We start from the raw sequence: 7982 nt of genomic DNA, 5'->3' as shown, positions 1-7982 counted from the left end.
GCTGTGTAATTTGAGTATAACTGTTATTGCATTTTGTTCTTATACTGTATAGCATAAGGTGTTAATTCGTAGGCCTAGTAAGGTTTTTGTAATTCATGTAAGGTTCTGATTGTCAGCCATCATTAATAATATTTGCCATCTGTAATAATATATCTTGCATGCACTGAGTATTATCTGGTATTGTCATTTTATCAGGGCTGACTTAGATAAATTTACTCTTGCTAATTTCGTGTTAATAAAGGCTATTGCAGTTAACCATATATTTAACCTGTTTTTTGCCATTACATTATCCTTATGAGTTCTGAATGTTTTGTTGTTAGTTTGAGCATTAAACTTTAACTTGTAATTTTACCTAACTCTTTTGTTTTGAACCTGGAACTTTACGGGACAGTAGTGATTTTTAGTATTCTCACTTAAACTGTACATTATCTTTCTCTGTTCCGTAACATAAATTTGGCGACCTCTTATCAGGATATTCAGGATATTATCATAAGGATATTGCTTGATATTTTGTGACTGTGATTTATTCATGATGTCTAATATTACTACGCTTGATGAAGCCAAAGATTTTTTGTCAAATGTGCAAACAGTGTGTGATGTGGAAAACAGAACAAAGAATGAACTTAAGCTTGTTGCTCAACAATTGGGAATTGCTTTTCGCTCTCATCATTCTAAAGATCAAATAGTTGACATGATTAATGAAAGCTTGTTCAATGTAACTCCTCCAAATGAGCAAACGCAGATTGAATTAGCTAAGTTACAGCTAGCCCTGCAGGAGGCTCGTGTTAAGGAGGCTGAGGCACAAGTTGAAATTGCTAGGATTCAGGCAGACCATGAGTATCGCATGAAACAATGTGAAACTGGATCATGTAGCTCTGATGATTTTGATGTGGCTAAAAATGTTAAATTTGTCCCTCCTTTTAATGAATCTGTTTTAACAAAGTATTTTCAGTTGTTTGAGAGGGTAGCTACAGGTTTTAATTAGCCCAAAAAGTATTGGCCGGTACTCCTTCAAACTGTTCTCACCGGTAAAGCTCAAGTAACTTATGCATCTTTGCCTCAGGATCAATCTGATAATTATGATGTAGTTAAGAGCTTGATTCTTAAGGCATATGAGCTTGTTCCTGAAGCCTATAGAGTAAAATTTAGGACAACTTATAAGCAAGATAAGCAATCCCATGTTGAGTATGCAAAAGTCAAAGAAGATCTGTTAGAGCAGTGGTTAAATTCTAAGAATGTGGATTCTGATTTTGGTAAATTTAAGCAGATGATTTTGCTGGAGGACTTCAAAAGGTGTATTAGTAAAGATGTAAGCCTATATCTTGATGACAAAAGAATAGATAATTTGTTTGATGCTGCAGTTTTAGCTGATGAATATGTTCTCACTCACAAGAGATATTCTAAAGAAAAAAGGAAAGCTGAGAGTAAGTACGTTGCCTCTACTCAGAGTACAGGTAACAGGAAAGAGAATAAAGATGATGTTTCTCAGGAAGTAAATACCAGCTTCACCTCTAGATTTCAGAAAAGTAAATGTACTTATTGTAGTAAGCTTGGTCATACTACGGAGAAATGTTTCAGGAGACAGCGTGATGTGAACAAAAAGGAGTCTTTAAATATTCAGTCAGTTGGTCTAGTGTCCACCCTTGAGAGTTCCCAGAATTCCTTAACTGAGTTAACTGAACCTGCTTTGAGGGGTAAATTAAATCCTCATGATGAAGCTCCTCTTTTGAGCAGTAACGTGGGTGACACTCACAAGAGTTCATGTGCTAATTTCCTGTCTGATGGTTTTGTCAGTCCTCTGGACAGTAATGACAGGAAGTCAGTTAAAATATATCGTGATACAGGTGCTTGCCAATCCCTTATGCTGACCAGTGTTCTAGGCTCTAATGTTAATTCCTCTGATGAAACTGTAATCTTACAAGGTGTAGGAAATAATTACTTCTCTGTCCCTCTGTGCAGAGTGAATTTAGAGTCTGGTTTTGTTAATGGTTCCGTTATGGTTGGGTTGGTTGAGACACTCCCAATGTCAGGTGTAACTTTCTTACTTGGAAATGATATTGGTGGAAGTCAAGTGTGTCCAGCTCCTCAGTTGTCTAGTGAGCCAGTGGCTGCGGCCCAGGATTGTGATGTCCCTGATGTGTTCCCTGCATGTGCTGTCACAAGGGCTAAGTCTAAAGTTACTGGTGACTTAGAGGATAATGATGATGATGATGTTATCCTAGCTGACACTTTTCTTGCTAATTTGGACCACTCACCAGATGAGGCAGTACCCCTTAGTGTTGATAATTTGTCTCATCAAGAGTTGGTTGGGTTGCAGGTTGCTGACCCTGAGTTGAAAGGTCTAGCTAACTCTGCTTGCAGTGAAGAAGAGTCAGCTGGTGCTTCTACTTGTTATTATATAAAGTCAGGAGTACTTATGAGGAAGTGGAGACCCCCTACAGCATCAGCCGACTGTGAATGGGAGGTTGTACATCAAGTTGTCATCCCTCGTGTTTGTAGGCAGGATATCATTAGAGTGGCTCATGATTCTAGTTTGGCAGGACACCTTGGAGTGAGGAAGACTGTGGCACGCATTTTAAAACACTTCTACTGGCCAGGTATCTTCAGGGATGTTTCCTGGTATTGTAAGTCTTGTCACACCTGTCAAGTTGTGGGGAAGTGTAATCAGACCGAAAAGGTTGCACCTCTAGTTCCCATTCCTCCTTTTGAGGCGCCATTCACCCGTGTGTTGGTGGATATTGTGGGCCCTCTTCCTAAGACTTCTTCAGGATTTTCTTATGTGTTGACCCTGATTGATATGGCTACTCGTTATCCTGAAGCCATTCCACTTAGAAATATCTCAGCAAAGAACGTGGTTAAGGAAATGCTAGGGTTCTTCACAAAGTTTGGTCTGCCCAAGGAGGTACAGTCAGACCGGGGAAGTAATTTCATGTCAAATGTTTTCAAGCAGTCTCTGAAAGAGTTGGGCATCACCCAGATCACGTCTTCAGCTTACCATCCCCAGACCCAAGGAGCGTTGGAGAGATATCATCAAACACTCAAATCGATGCTCAAGAAATACTGTTTGGAACATCAGAAAGACTGGGATAAAGGTCTTCCATTTGTTGTATTTGCCGCAAGAGAATCTCCAAATGAATCACTGGGCTTCTCACCTTTTGAACTACTGTTTGGCCATGAAGTTAGAGGACCCCTTAAGCTACTCAAGGAATGCTGGCTGTCGGAGGAAGATGACGTCAACCTGCTGGAGTATGTAATGAAGTTCAAAGAACGGCTGTCCACTGCTTTACAGCTGGTGAGAGAGAATTTAGGAGCTGCACAGGAGAAGATGAAAACTTAGTATGATAAGAAGTCCAGGTTACGCCACTTTCAGCCAGGAGATCAGGTTTTGATTCTGCTACCAGTGCATGGGCAACTTCTTCAAGCCAAGTTTAGTGGTCCTTATTTCGTGGAGAAGAAACTCAGTGATGTCAACTATGTCATCGCCACACCAGATCATAGAAAGAACAAGCAACTTTGTCACATCAACATGCTAAAGTTATATCACAGGCGGGACGAAAATAACCCAGTCTGCACTGTAGCTGTTCCACCCGAGTCTGCAAGTGAAGTTCTCCCATGCAGCATGAGCCTGAGTGATAGTTTGGGGAAGAATCCTGATATCATGAATGATCTCCAGACTAAGCTTTCTCATCTACCTCCCGAGGAAAGGCAGGAGTTTTCGGCATTATTGCAGGAGTACCCGCAAGTGTTCCGTGCCACTCCAGGAAGAACCACTGTGTTGATGCATGATGTCGATGTTGGAGACGCAAAGCCAATTAAATTCCCTCCTTACCGTGTGAACCCAGTGAAAGTTCCTCTCATCCAGAAGGAGCTTGGCTACCTGTTGGACCACAAGATGATTGAGCCCTGTCAGAGCGAGTGGAGTTCTCCTGTCACTCTAGTCCCTAAGCCAGGTGGGTCACAGCGGCTTTGCATTGACTACAGACGTGTTAATCAGATAACCAAAACAGACACTTACCCTCTCCCTCGCGTGGAAGATTGCATAGACAAGATCGAAAAGGCTAGGTACATAAGTAAGTTTGATTTGTTAAAGGGATACTGGCAAGTACCTATGACTGAACGTGCTAGGGAGATCTCATGTTTTGTAACACTAGGAAAGACTTTTGCATGTTCTGTAATGCCATATGATATGAAGAATGCACCAGCCACATTTCAGAAGCTCATGAATGTTGTAACAGAGGGTTTGGCAGGGTGTGTTGATTATATTGATGATGTATTAATCTTCAGTGACAACTGGAAAGATTACCTATGCCATGTCAGTAAATTTCTTGAGTGTTTGGTTCAGGCTAATCTTGTAGCTAATTTATCAAAGTGTGAGTTTGGTCAAGCTAAAGTTCAGTACCTTGGGTACGTAATTGGTGATGGACATGTTGCACCGCCAGGAGCTAAGGTTCAGGTTATAAGTGATCTTCCCAGACCTAAAAGTAGGAAAGAGCTACAAAGATTTTTGGGAATGGTAGGTTATTACAGGAGATTTGTTCTTAACTTTTCAATTCTTGTATCACCACTTACAGACCTACTGAAAAAGGGAGTTAAATTTGTCTGGACTGATAACTGTGAATCCTCTTTCAGCAAACTTAAAGCTATCCTATTAAGTCAGCCAGTGCTCGCTACTCCAAATTTTGCTAAGCCTTTTAAGATGGCTGTTGACGCAAGTGAAACAGGAGCTGGGGCTGTTTTGCTGCAAGAGGATGGTCAGGGTATTGAACACCCTGTATCTTATTACAGTAAGAAGTTCACTCCACCTCAAAAGAACTACTCAACTATTGAGAAAGAGCTTTTGGCCTTGATTTTGGGTTTACAGCATTTTTCATTTTATTTGCGTTCTGGTTTTGACCCCATAGTCATTTATACCGATCATAACCCACTGAAATTCCTTAGTAAGTTTAAAGATAAAAATCAGAGATTGACAAGATGGAGTCTACTTCTTCAGGAGTATTCATTAGACATACAACATGTTAAGGGGAAAGAAAATGTTATTGCAGATTGCTTATCTAGACTTTAGACAGATTGTTTTAGAGTAATAAGAAATTTCCTTTGTAAATTTCTTTTTCTTTGTGGGGAGGTGTTACATAGCCTATGATTTCATCATCCTTTGTGTAATTCTAACGTACAGTATGCTGCATGTTTGATCACGAGCGTGTTCTACCTCACTCCCCCCCTTCTACCATTATAGTAAAGTCGTTCTTTCTGTTGTTCAGAGCAGGATTGTCAACTCTTTGTCCCCATGGCTTCATTTGCGCGTCCTTCTTACAAGTTGTATCAAGCTCTGCCGGCCCCTATATAATGAGCTCAATCTCTGCATTATTGCCACTTAGATCTACTCCTCATTTTGTTCACATCTCTGTCCTCCCCTGTACAATTGTTATTATTGTGAGTGCTCAGGAAGTCTCCAACCATGTAGCAGCTGTGTAATTTGAGTATAACTGTTATTGCATTTTGTTCTTGTACTGTATAGCATAAGGTGTTAATTCGTAGGCCTAGTGAGGTTTTTGTAATTCATGTAAGATTCTTATTGTCAGCCATCATTAATATTATTTTGTATCTGTAATAATATATCTTGCATGCACCGAGTATTATCTGGTATTGTCATTTTATCAGGGCTGACTTAGATAAATTTACTCTTGCTAATTTCGTGTTAATAGAGGCTATTGCAGTTAACCATATATTTAACCTGTTTTTTGCCATTACATTATCCTTATGAGTCCTGAATGTTTTGTTGTTAGTTTGAGCATTAAACTTTAACTTGTAATTTTACCTAACTCTTTTGTTTTGAACCTGGAACTTTACGGGACAGTAGTGATTTTTAGTATTCTCACTTAAAGTGTACATTATCTTTCTCTGTTCCGTAACAATATATATATATATATATATATATATATATATATATATATATATATATATATATATATATATATATATATATATATATATATATATATATATATATATATATATATATATATATATATATATATATATATATATATATATATATATATATATATCCCATATTACTATCGCTTATCTTATTTACGTCATCTATTCCTCCATCTGCCCTTGTCCTAACTCTGTCTCCTCCGTTTTCACGGGAACTGCACAATTAACTCTAAGCATTTTTATTCTATTTGAAGGAAGCATAATGGACAACTTGGAGGCTGGGTTAGAATATATTTTTCCATTTGCAGAACAACAGATCTGAAATCAAGGTCACAGAGTAATGTATAAAAAAAAATTATCTTATTTACACCACACTTGGCAGATGGTTTGAGGGAGTCTCTCTCGATTAGTTGCTACTACCACGAAGATCTGCACCAGTGGCGGCTCCAGTCCGGCTCACGCCGAAACCTTCAACTCTCACCACCGCGCCCTCCTACTCACCGGAGCTTAAAGACCTGCGTGTCAAAGCCTGTTGTGCCACCGGCGGTTGAGTATCGGGAGAATGCTTGAGCGCTATACCATTTTAAGGGCTAGTTGCTTCGGCAGGTGATTTGTTACACACTCCTTAGCGGATTCCAACTTCCATGGCCACCGTCCAGCTGTCTATAGCAACCAACACCTTTCTTGGGTTCTATGAGCATTCATTTAGGCCCCTCAACTCGACATTTGGTTCATCCCACAGCGCCAGTTCTGCTTACCAAAATTGGCCCACTAGGCACTCAGTGATTTGGCTCTAGAGCTTCAGTCGTGGACGGCGGCGCCAGCGGCTTTTGGAAGGCCGCCGCGCCCCTGTCTTTCAAGAAAGCCCAGACACTCACTCATTTAAAGTTTGAGAATAGGTTGAGGACGTTTCGTCCCGAAGACCTCTAATCATTCGCTTTACCGGATGAAACTCATGTACGAGTGCCAGCTATCCTGAGGGAAACTTCGGAGGGAACCAGCTACTAGATGGTTCGATTAGTCTTTCGCCCCTATACCCAGCTCTGACGATCGATTTGCACGTCAGAATCGCTCCGGACCTCCACCAGAGTTTCCTCTGGCTTCATCCTGGCCAGGCATAGTTCACCATCTTTTTCAGTGCAAAAGGTCAAGGCCAAAGGCACAAGGTTGGGCCTAAAATTAGGTCTTTGGGTACCTGTTGTGCTCGAGCACGTTGCTCATCAGTTTTTGGGAATGGTAACTAATCATTTTATGATAGTATATAAAAGGCAGTGAAGGTGTTTCAGTTCATCACGTGTATATGATTTTACAACGTATTCCCAGTATCATGCTTCAGATCCATAGGTGTCCACTGATCATGTGGACGGACCAGTAGACCAAGTGTATGGCGCGGCTGTTGAATATTCTGGTAATTCTTCATAAATGCAGGACTATTGTGGTAATCAAAAGGTAAGTTATGATAAACATATCCCGCAACAAGGTCCATAAAAGCTCAGTCAAGTTCATCAATGGTGCAGTCAGGTGCATTCACATCCAATGAGCTCATTCAGGTTATATCATATCCATTTAGTTTAATTTCCTGTAGGTTCCATCAGAACACATCGGTCCATTAGGTCCTTCTCATCTATTCTGGCCCAGTCAAAACATGGTCCATTAAGGCCATGTCGGGTTTGTCCAGATCTGTTCTGATCCACTCAGGTCATTCAGTATCCACTCTAGTTTGTATGTCACTTCAGGCTTGTCCAAACCCAGTATGGTCCATTCTTATCCACTGCTTTTAGGTAAATCAGTGGGGACACTTACTTCTTCATCCATGACGAACTGGTGGTGCATTGGTTAATGTACCCAAACTGCAAGAGTCAGAGTTCGATTCCCAAGCAAAGTTCTAAATTAGTAAAAATTAGACAAGTAGTCCACTGGACTACCAGCTTTAGAGTGTGAGTAGTTCACTGAGATTTGGGTAACCCGAATTTTTACATTTTGCCTGAAGTTGTACAATATTAAAAATGCAACTAGGAGTGTAACTAGGACATTAAGTTCACATA

At 40.3% G+C, this 7982-nt stretch overlaps 1 pseudogene; it reads right to left on the bottom strand.

Annotated features, from left to right (window-relative positions):
- Positions 1-6306: 6306 nt before the first annotated feature.
- On the bottom strand, positions 6307-7136 carry LOC145408857 (large subunit ribosomal RNA; annotated as a pseudogene).
- Between the last annotated feature and the right edge of the window lie 846 nt (positions 7137-7982).

The sequence above is a fragment of the Coenobita brevimanus genome, chromosome 8 (genome assembly GCF_032717465.1).
Source record: "Coenobita brevimanus isolate Jiangsu-jjx chromosome 8, ASM3271746v2, whole genome shotgun sequence".
Taxonomy (NCBI): domain Eukaryota; kingdom Metazoa; phylum Arthropoda; class Malacostraca; order Decapoda; family Coenobitidae; genus Coenobita; species Coenobita brevimanus.
The sequence above is the reverse complement of the archived record's forward strand: the minus strand, read 5'-3'. Positions and strand labels throughout refer to the sequence as shown.